The 8,609-nt window shown below is 40.9% G+C and overlaps 1 pseudogene; it reads right to left on the bottom strand.

The window, feature by feature from the left end:
• Window positions 1–6,614: 6,614 nt before the first annotated feature.
• On the bottom strand, window positions 6,615–7,823 carry LOC121845010 (annotated as a pseudogene).
• Between the last annotated feature and the right edge of the window lie 786 nt (window positions 7,824–8,609).

Raw genomic sequence — 8,609 nt, 5'->3', positions numbered from 1 at the left:
GGGTGGTGAATGAATACCCACTGTAAACATTACACTGAACAGGTTGATGTTTGTCATGAGTCTTGTCCTGGAGGCAGACCTGGGCGATTTCCCCTTAGGCCAGCTGCACAGTCAAAATTATAACAATTCATTAAGGAAATTTGCTTTTTTATCTTAATTTTAGGTTAGCAATGTGGTGAAAGTGAAGTTTAAAATCCGATGTTATGCCTGTGCCCATCTGCAATGTGGACTCCAGTACAAGATTGACGAGAAACGCTAACCTGCACTGTGAACCAAATCAACCAGGTTTACCATCTACGTTGCAGAGAAATTGAATATTTTTGTCCGTAGTAAGATAAGCAGAGAAGCCATTCAATTGAATAAAGCAGTTATAGTGAATTCAACCCAGTGATGTCAGTCAGTGTGGCACTTTTACCACTTCTGTGCTAATAACATATAAATCCAACTGGCTGAATATGGCAATTGTATAACAACCAGTTTGCAAGACAACCTCAGTTTCCTAATTCTATTAGCACAGGAACATAGCATTGTGCATAATGAACAGAATATTCATCCACTGAAGAATATACACCAAGAATAATGTTCTGGCTTATAAAGCAAGGAAGAAAGAATCAAAGTGGTTTAATTTGGTCAATGTCATTACATAGCTAAAGCCCTGGTTTAGACCCAAACTACTAAAGGGCCACATTCAGTAGACAAATGTTGAACGTTGCTGATAGAAATGCCATTAGAGCCGACATGATTCCTTTCTTCCTGTCAGAGAAGACAGTTTGTTATTCATCTGAACTTTCTACATTGTGCGCTGTTGAACACACCCCAGGATTTAGGATAACATTTTTCAGGAACTGTTCTATTTCGAAACAACCACATGGGCCAACAACACAGAACCATTCTGGGTTTCAATAACACCTTTTGTTCGTTTAAAAAACTTGTAACAAATGAACGGCAGAAGAAATGAACACTTGGAGCACTATAATTCACTTGTAGTTTATTTTATTGCATTTTATTGCATTTTTTTAGAAGTGACCAGTAAATGCACTTTTATTTAATATAAATCATAATATTTTTAAAATTAATTGCAGGCATCTTTAAATAACAAAGCAAATGGCCTGTAAAGTATAAGGTGTACAGTATATTGGTGTACAGTATATTGGTGTAAAGTACAAGGTGTACAGTATATTGGTGTACAGTATATTGGTGTACAGTATATTGGTGTACAGTATAAGGTGTACAGTATATTGGTGTACAGTATATTGGTGTACAGTATATTGGTGTACAGTAAATTGGTGTACAGTAAATTGGTGTACAGTAATGACTCATTCCCATCACACACACACCTTACAATTGCAGCCTCTTTGGTAACGGCAAGTCAAGCTCTTCTTTTGCGCGGCACTCAAGTCCTCCCAGGGCTGATTATAGCCACACAGTGTTACATACATCCTTCCAGTCGCATCCTTCCATACATCCTTCCAGTTTGTTGCTTTCAGGGGAAAAAATCTCCTGGGGTAACTTTACAGCAGAAGAAAAAAAATGTCCTCACCACTCTGGGACCTGTGGTGCCACCTCTTTGACCAATCAGATTCACAGAAATTACAGGTTCTGCAGAGTGCGCTCTGATTTATATAGACATGTGCCATCATCTTCCCACTGGTATTATTTTAGCAAACAGGAAAATAACTCACTCCCAATAGACAATCAAAAAGTCTTCAGAGAAATGTTGTAGCAGCCTACACCTAAACATTAGTGATCTGACCTGCAGTATCAGTCTGATCAACTGTTGGCCTCTATACGCCCTGTCCCATCTGGCCAGAAGAAACAAAGTGGTAACATTATGTATTTATGTCCTAAGACAATTTATTTGTGTTTGGAGAAAATATAACTTTTTGGTAAAAACTTGTGTTTGGAGGACAAAGAATGCTGAGTTGCATCCAAAGAACACCATACCTACTGTGAAGCATGGGGGTGGAAACATCATGCTTTGGGGCTGTTTTTCTGCAAAGGGACCAGGACGACTGATCCGTGTAAAGGAAAGAATGAATGGGGCCATGTGTCGTGAGATTTTGAGTGAAAACCTCCCATCAGCAAGGGCATTGAAGATGAAACGTGGCTGGGTCTTTCAGCATGACAATGATCCCAAACACACCGCCCGGGCAACGAAGGAGTGGCTTCGTAAGAAGCATTTCAAGGTCCTGGAGTGGCCTAGCCAGTCTCCAGATCTCAACGACATAGAAAATCTTTGGAGGGAGTTGAAAGTCCGTGTTGCCCAGCAACAGCCCCAAAACATCACTGCTCTAGAGGAGATCTGCATGGAGGAATGGGCCAAAATACCAGCAACAGTGTGTGAAAACCTTGTGAAGACTTACAGAAAACGTTTGACCTCTGTCATTGCCAACAAAGGGTATATAACAATGTATTGAGATAAACTTTTGTTATTGACCAAATACTTATTTTCCACCATAATTTGCAAATACATTTTTTTTAAGTGGGAGAACTTGCACAATTGGTGGCTGACTAAATACTTTTTTGCCCCACTGTATGTCTTCCAATTGGAATATACAGTATATTATTCACACACCTACTGCAGATTTGAAATATTTACCTGAATTCCCTACCACCCCACTCAATATGTCACTACTGAAACATAGTGAAAAAGTTGCAATAAAGGAAGAACCACATACAGTAGAGTTCCTTTTAATTAACCTTCTATTACAGATGAACGTATAAAACTACATTTACATACCAAATTAAAAACATGATTTTTAACCTGATTTTCAAAACCTTTACATTTCATTTAGAGAAGTATAATCTCTATTGTGTGTTAATTTGCATTTCGGTGTCAAGTGTCAATCATAGAGATAAATGGAGGACTCTAGATGGATATAACTCATTTTGGGAAAGACATTGCCATCGAGGGCTTCCCCCATTTAAAAGTGGTCAACTGGGTGGGGATTCCTATGGGTTGGGAGTAATCAGCCTATGATCAGAAAGTATTGTCTTCTTCAAATTGGGTTGCCTATGGTTTGTAAACCAAAGACTAAGATAATATCCAGGAGCTAAGACCAAGATTTATACCAGGACATTTGTCCCAAAACCCAGACCCAATAAGTTGAGACCATGACAAGTTAAAGACTGAATTGATGTGGTCTCAAGACCAAGACCACTCGATCAACAGTCCATGGGCCCTTTCTTCAATTGTAAGAAACTCAAGTACATTAGAGTAGAGTAGAGTACAGTAGAGTAGGGTACAGTACAGTACAGCACAGCAGAGTAGGGTACAGTACAGTACAGTACAGCAGAGTAGAGTAGGGTACAGTACAGTACAGCAGAGTAGAGTAGGGTACAGTACAGCACATCAGAGTAGAGTAGGGTACAGTACAGCACATCAGAGTAGAGTAGGGTACAGTACAGCAGAGTAGAGTACAGTAGAGTAGAATAGAGTACAGCACAGCAGAGTAGAGTAGAGTATAGCAGAGTAGAGTAGGGTACAGTACAGTACAGCAGAGTAGAGTAGAGTATAGCAGAGTAGAGTAGGGTACAGCAGAGTAGAGTAGAGTAGAGTAGGGTACAGCAGAGTAGGGTACAGTACAGCAGAGTAGGGTACAACAGAGTAGAGTTGGATACAGTACAGTACAGTAGAGTACAGTAGAGTACAGTACAGTATAGTATAGTACAGTACAGCACAGCACAGCAGAGTAGAGTAGAGTAGGGTACAGTACAGTACAGCAGAGTAGAGTAGGATACAGCAGAGTAGAGTACAGCAGAGTAGAGCAGGGTACAGTACAGCAGAGTACAGCAGAGTAGAGTAGGGTACAGCAGAGTAGAGTAGGATACAGTACAGCAGAGTAGAGTAGGGTACAGTACAATTGGGTATGGTACAATAGAGTAGAGTAGAGTAGAGTAGGGTACAGCAGTGTAGAGTACAGTACAGCAGTGTAGAGTACAGTAGGGTACGGTACAGTAGAATAGGGTTCAGTACAGTAGAGTAGGGTACAGCAGTGTAGAGTACAGTAGGGTACCGTACAGTACAGTAGAATAGGGTTCAGTGGAGTAGAGTAAGCTACAGTAGAGTAGGCTACAGCAGTGTAGAGTACAGTAGGGTACCGTACAGTACAGTAGAATAGGGTTCAGTACAGTAGAGTAAGCTACAGTAGAGTAGGCTACAGCAGTGTAGAGTACAGTAGGGTACCGTACAGTACAGTAGAATAGGGTTCAGTACAGTAGAGTAAGCTACAGTAGAGTAGGCTACAGCAGTGTAGAGTACAGTAGAGTACCGTACAGTACAGTAGAATAGGGTTCAGTACAGTAGAGTAGGCTACAGTAGAGTAGGGTACAGTACAGTAGAGCAGGGGTTTATTCCCCAGGGTCTGCCTTTTCACATATTGAGATAGCCTATATTAATTACAACACCAGCATGATTTTGTTCAATTTGAGGGACCTAGGAAAATGTTGTTTTGAAACTTATTTCCTGCATTTCGACATAGTTTAACAAGACTCCTAACATATTTTAGATAGGCTATTTAATAATGATGATGGATATGGGAAAATAAATTCTCCACCCGATTTCCCCAAATATGTTTTATGGTCATTTATTTGAATCATACATACTGTATTTTATTAGGCAAAGTGAACAGATCAATTGATAGCAACATAGTCACACGTTGTAGAAGATTGATGCCATGTTCACATGCTAGTCAGAACTAGGAAACTGACATTGACTTGCTATCTGGTTGTAGTTAATCACGTGCCGCATTCAACGAATTAGCAAGTTGGATATTTCAGATTTTGCTAGTTCTGACCATGTTGAAGTGGCATACTTCCCAAACAACATCCAATTTCTTCGATTCTTCGACTTCAGGTCGTAGCTCAGCTTCTGAATGTCAGAGACAAACCAAAGATATTCCCATGTGCATCAGAGTTGCAGTATGCAAAAGTACAGTACACTAAAGTAGAGCACAGTACAGTATATTCCAGTACTGTATGGCACGTTATAGATTTCTATGTTTTGGCCAAATACATTTCAATGTTTGGGCTCTTGGAGGGTTAGAATCCCCCCTGCTGTCTATGCATCTCAATACTCTCCACTGGGTATGGTAGTGGGTGCCAGGCGCACCGGTTTGTGTCAAGAACTGCAACACTCCTGGGTTTTTAATGCTCAACAGTTTCCCGTGTGCATCAAGAATGGTCCACCACCCAAGACACCCAGCCAACTTGACACAGCTGTGGGAAGCATTGGAGTAAACATAGGCCAGCATCCCTGTGGAACGCTTTTGACGCCTAGTAGAGTCCATGCCCACATGAATTTAGGCTGTTCTGAGGGCAAAAAAGGGGGGTGGAAATAAAAATGAGGAAGGTGTTCCTATTGTTGGGTATACTCAGCATATATATATATATATCTACTATCTTTATGGTGTCAATTGTTGCAGTTGTGAGAGTTTCGGTTTGGACAATTTTGACTTAGCCAGCTATATGTTATCTTTCAATTGGACAGATGTACAGTACCAGTCAAAAGTTGACACTTACTAATTCCAGGGTTTCTTTATTTTTACTATTTTCTCCATTGTAGAATATTTGAGAAGACACTATGAAATAGCAAATATGTAATCATGTAACCCAAAAAAAAAAGCATTAAATATATTTTGAGATTCTTCAAAGTAGCCACCCTTTGCCTTGACAGCTTTGCATTCTCTCAACCAGCTTCATGATATATTTCAATTAACAGGTGTGCCTTAAATTCATTTGTGGAATGTTTCAATGCATTTGAGCCAATCAGTTGTGACAAGGTAGGGGTGGTATACAGAACATTTATTTGGTAAGAGTCCATATTATTGCAAGAACAGCTCAAATAAGAGAAACGATAGTCCATTACTTTTAGACATGGTCAGTCAATCCGGAACAGTATTTTTATTTCACCAATAGTCTAAACCAGTTTCCTATTAGAAATTTTAAATATACAATTGAGTATCTGCATATTCCCAATTGGTGCTGAAAAGGAGGTGAATATGCATGCATTGGGGGCTCCCGGGTGGCACAGCGGTCTAAAGGCACTACATCTGTGCTAGAGGCGTCACTACAGACCCCGGTTTGATGGCCCAGCGTTGTCCAGGTTACGCAGTCATTGCAATTAAGTATGTGTTCTTACTGGTGCACCTAGTTAAATACATTACAAAAATATTCTGAATGGTTATCCATAGTCTACCCACTCAGTGATGTCAGTTCAATGTCTAGATATCAAATAAAGGATTGAAATACTCAAATCCAAAATGAGTTTCACTTTGATGCAACAAGTGTTGAATACATTGCCCAGTGGGTAGTGAGTCCGAGAAAATACTGAAAAATTTAAGAACAAACCTAGTGACAACTTAAGAATCAAGGTTCTGAAAAAAATGATTCAACATGCAGAAGGGAACCACACCTGCATTTCTTTGTCAAGGAAGACCATGTAAAACATTTATTCTACAATATTGTGTCCAGCTGAACACGACCCAGGCTTTAGGATGGTATTTCAGGAAAAATGTTCTAGTCAGAAACACAGACATCACACTTTTGAGTTTCAATAACACCTTTGGTTCCAGCTTAAACTGATGACACAATAAATTAATACTTGGAGCACTATATTTGAGGAGTAGTTTATTTTTATTGCACAAGTGACCAGCTTTTAAATTTCAGGCATATTTAGCCACTGAGCAGTGAGTGGAAGGCCTGTAGAGGGATTATGGAGTAGTCAATATCCAGGAACTACTTCTTGGATGGATCCATCCCCCTGTACCAGTAACAGGACCCATCAAAACTCATGAGACAGGCAGAGTACTTGGCCTGGGGTCCGCTTTGGCCATGGTTCAACAACCAGTCTGTCCAAAGGCACTCATCTGGGGCGCTGACGGGACAGGGGAGGGAAGAGCAGCGGATGATCTGTAGCTCAGAGCAGGGAGAGAGAAAGACCCAGATCACCAACTGATCATTACCCCAATACTATAGCTCTTGTGTTTAGCCAATGTGACAAAGTAAAAATTGAACAAGTGGTGTAAAGTAATTTGACTATAATTCCTGTCACACACCTTGCAAGCACAGCCGGTTCGGTAGCGTTGAGTCAAGCTCTTCTTTTGTGTGCCATTCAAGTCGTCCCAGTACCGAATAAAGTTACACATGCCTATACCCATACTGCCATCAGTATTTAGGCTGCCTGAAGACAGAAGACAGTGAGTCAACAACCTGTGGGGTAAAAGTTAACCCCCAGATGCTGATATTGGATAAGTTTACCCTTCTTTCCCCCACAAATGGTTTAGATTAGAATTGGGGGAGGGTGAAACAGATCCTAGATCTGTCCCTGGGGGTAACTTTACCCTGGAGCAGGAAGACATATTGATCAAATCAAATTTATTTATATAGCCCTTCGTACATCAGCTGATATCTCAAAGTGCTGTACAGAAACCCAGCCTAAAACCCCAAAAGCAACAATAGGTATTATAAAGTGTGGCTGGAAAAACTCCCTGTATCACATCCGGCCAAAACCTGGGAAGAAACCTAGGGAGGAACCAGGCTATGTGGGGTGGCCAGTCCTCTTCTGGGGTGGCCGGGTGGAGAATTATTTAACAGAACATGCCAAGATGTTTAAATGTTCATAAATTTTTCCAGCATGGTACAAGATGATCAATAGTTCAGAATAGGCAGATGCTGCAACTGGTTGAGCAGGTTAACCAGTGATAACAATGAAGTTGAAACTGGAACACACCTGGAAGGTGGACTGGGGATTTCAGGGTCACACCACACGAGGCTGAGGATGAAGTGAAGATGGCGTGGATAACCCGGTCAGGACCTTTGAACATCTAGCCAATCACAAGGAGAGAACGAAGGATCTGTCAAACATCTAAAACAGCAGTTTAACCAGGTGGACTGGGGACAGCTCTCAGGCACTAAGTCATTCATGTCAGGTACCCCATGGGTTTGCAGATCAAAAAATATTGCTTAATCCTCTTCATTTTTATCAGGAAGTGTCAGAAGAGACCAAGGTATTTTTTTTCACAGATGACACCGAATAGGAAACACAAAATGTAAGGAGAAAAGTACCAAATATAACAAACTGACCCCAGGCCCCAAGTCACATTTAGGACATTTAAGATGCAGCAAAAATATTTCAGGCTGAGACATCCAACTCAGGAGAGCCCAATGGAATATCCAGAGTTAAACATCCCTGATCTGAGGACTAACTATAATGTCTTGCCAAAGGTCAGCCCCCAATGTTAGGTACAGTGAGAGTTAGTAAAAGTGCTTTATAAAAGAACATCTGGCAATTTATCAACTAAAGTAACAAAGAGCCAGCCACCTTCCTGGTAGAGAATGCAGGGATGAGTACCAAACCCCCATCACCAGTAATAAAGTGCAGTGCATGATGTCACCATAGTCTAGGACTGGTAGGAACAGCAACTGAATAATGTGCCCAGCAAGAGGCATTTCTACTGAAGCTCCTTTTTATATGGTGGAAGCCCCAGTAAGCCAGTTTACTACAGCCCCTGCAAACACTGAAGGTTAGAAAGCAGCCTGGGGCCATCTGTCAATTTTCAAAAAGGGGCTTCAATGTGTCAGTTGTACAAGATGAACAACCAGTTCAGAAA

This window comes from Oncorhynchus tshawytscha, unplaced genomic scaffold (genome assembly GCF_018296145.1).
Source record: "Oncorhynchus tshawytscha isolate Ot180627B unplaced genomic scaffold, Otsh_v2.0 Un_contig_6164_pilon_pilon, whole genome shotgun sequence".
Lineage (NCBI taxonomy): Eukaryota > Metazoa > Chordata > Actinopteri > Salmoniformes > Salmonidae > Oncorhynchus > Oncorhynchus tshawytscha.
Note: the sequence above shows the minus strand (reverse complement) of the source record. Positions and strands in the feature narration are given on the sequence as shown.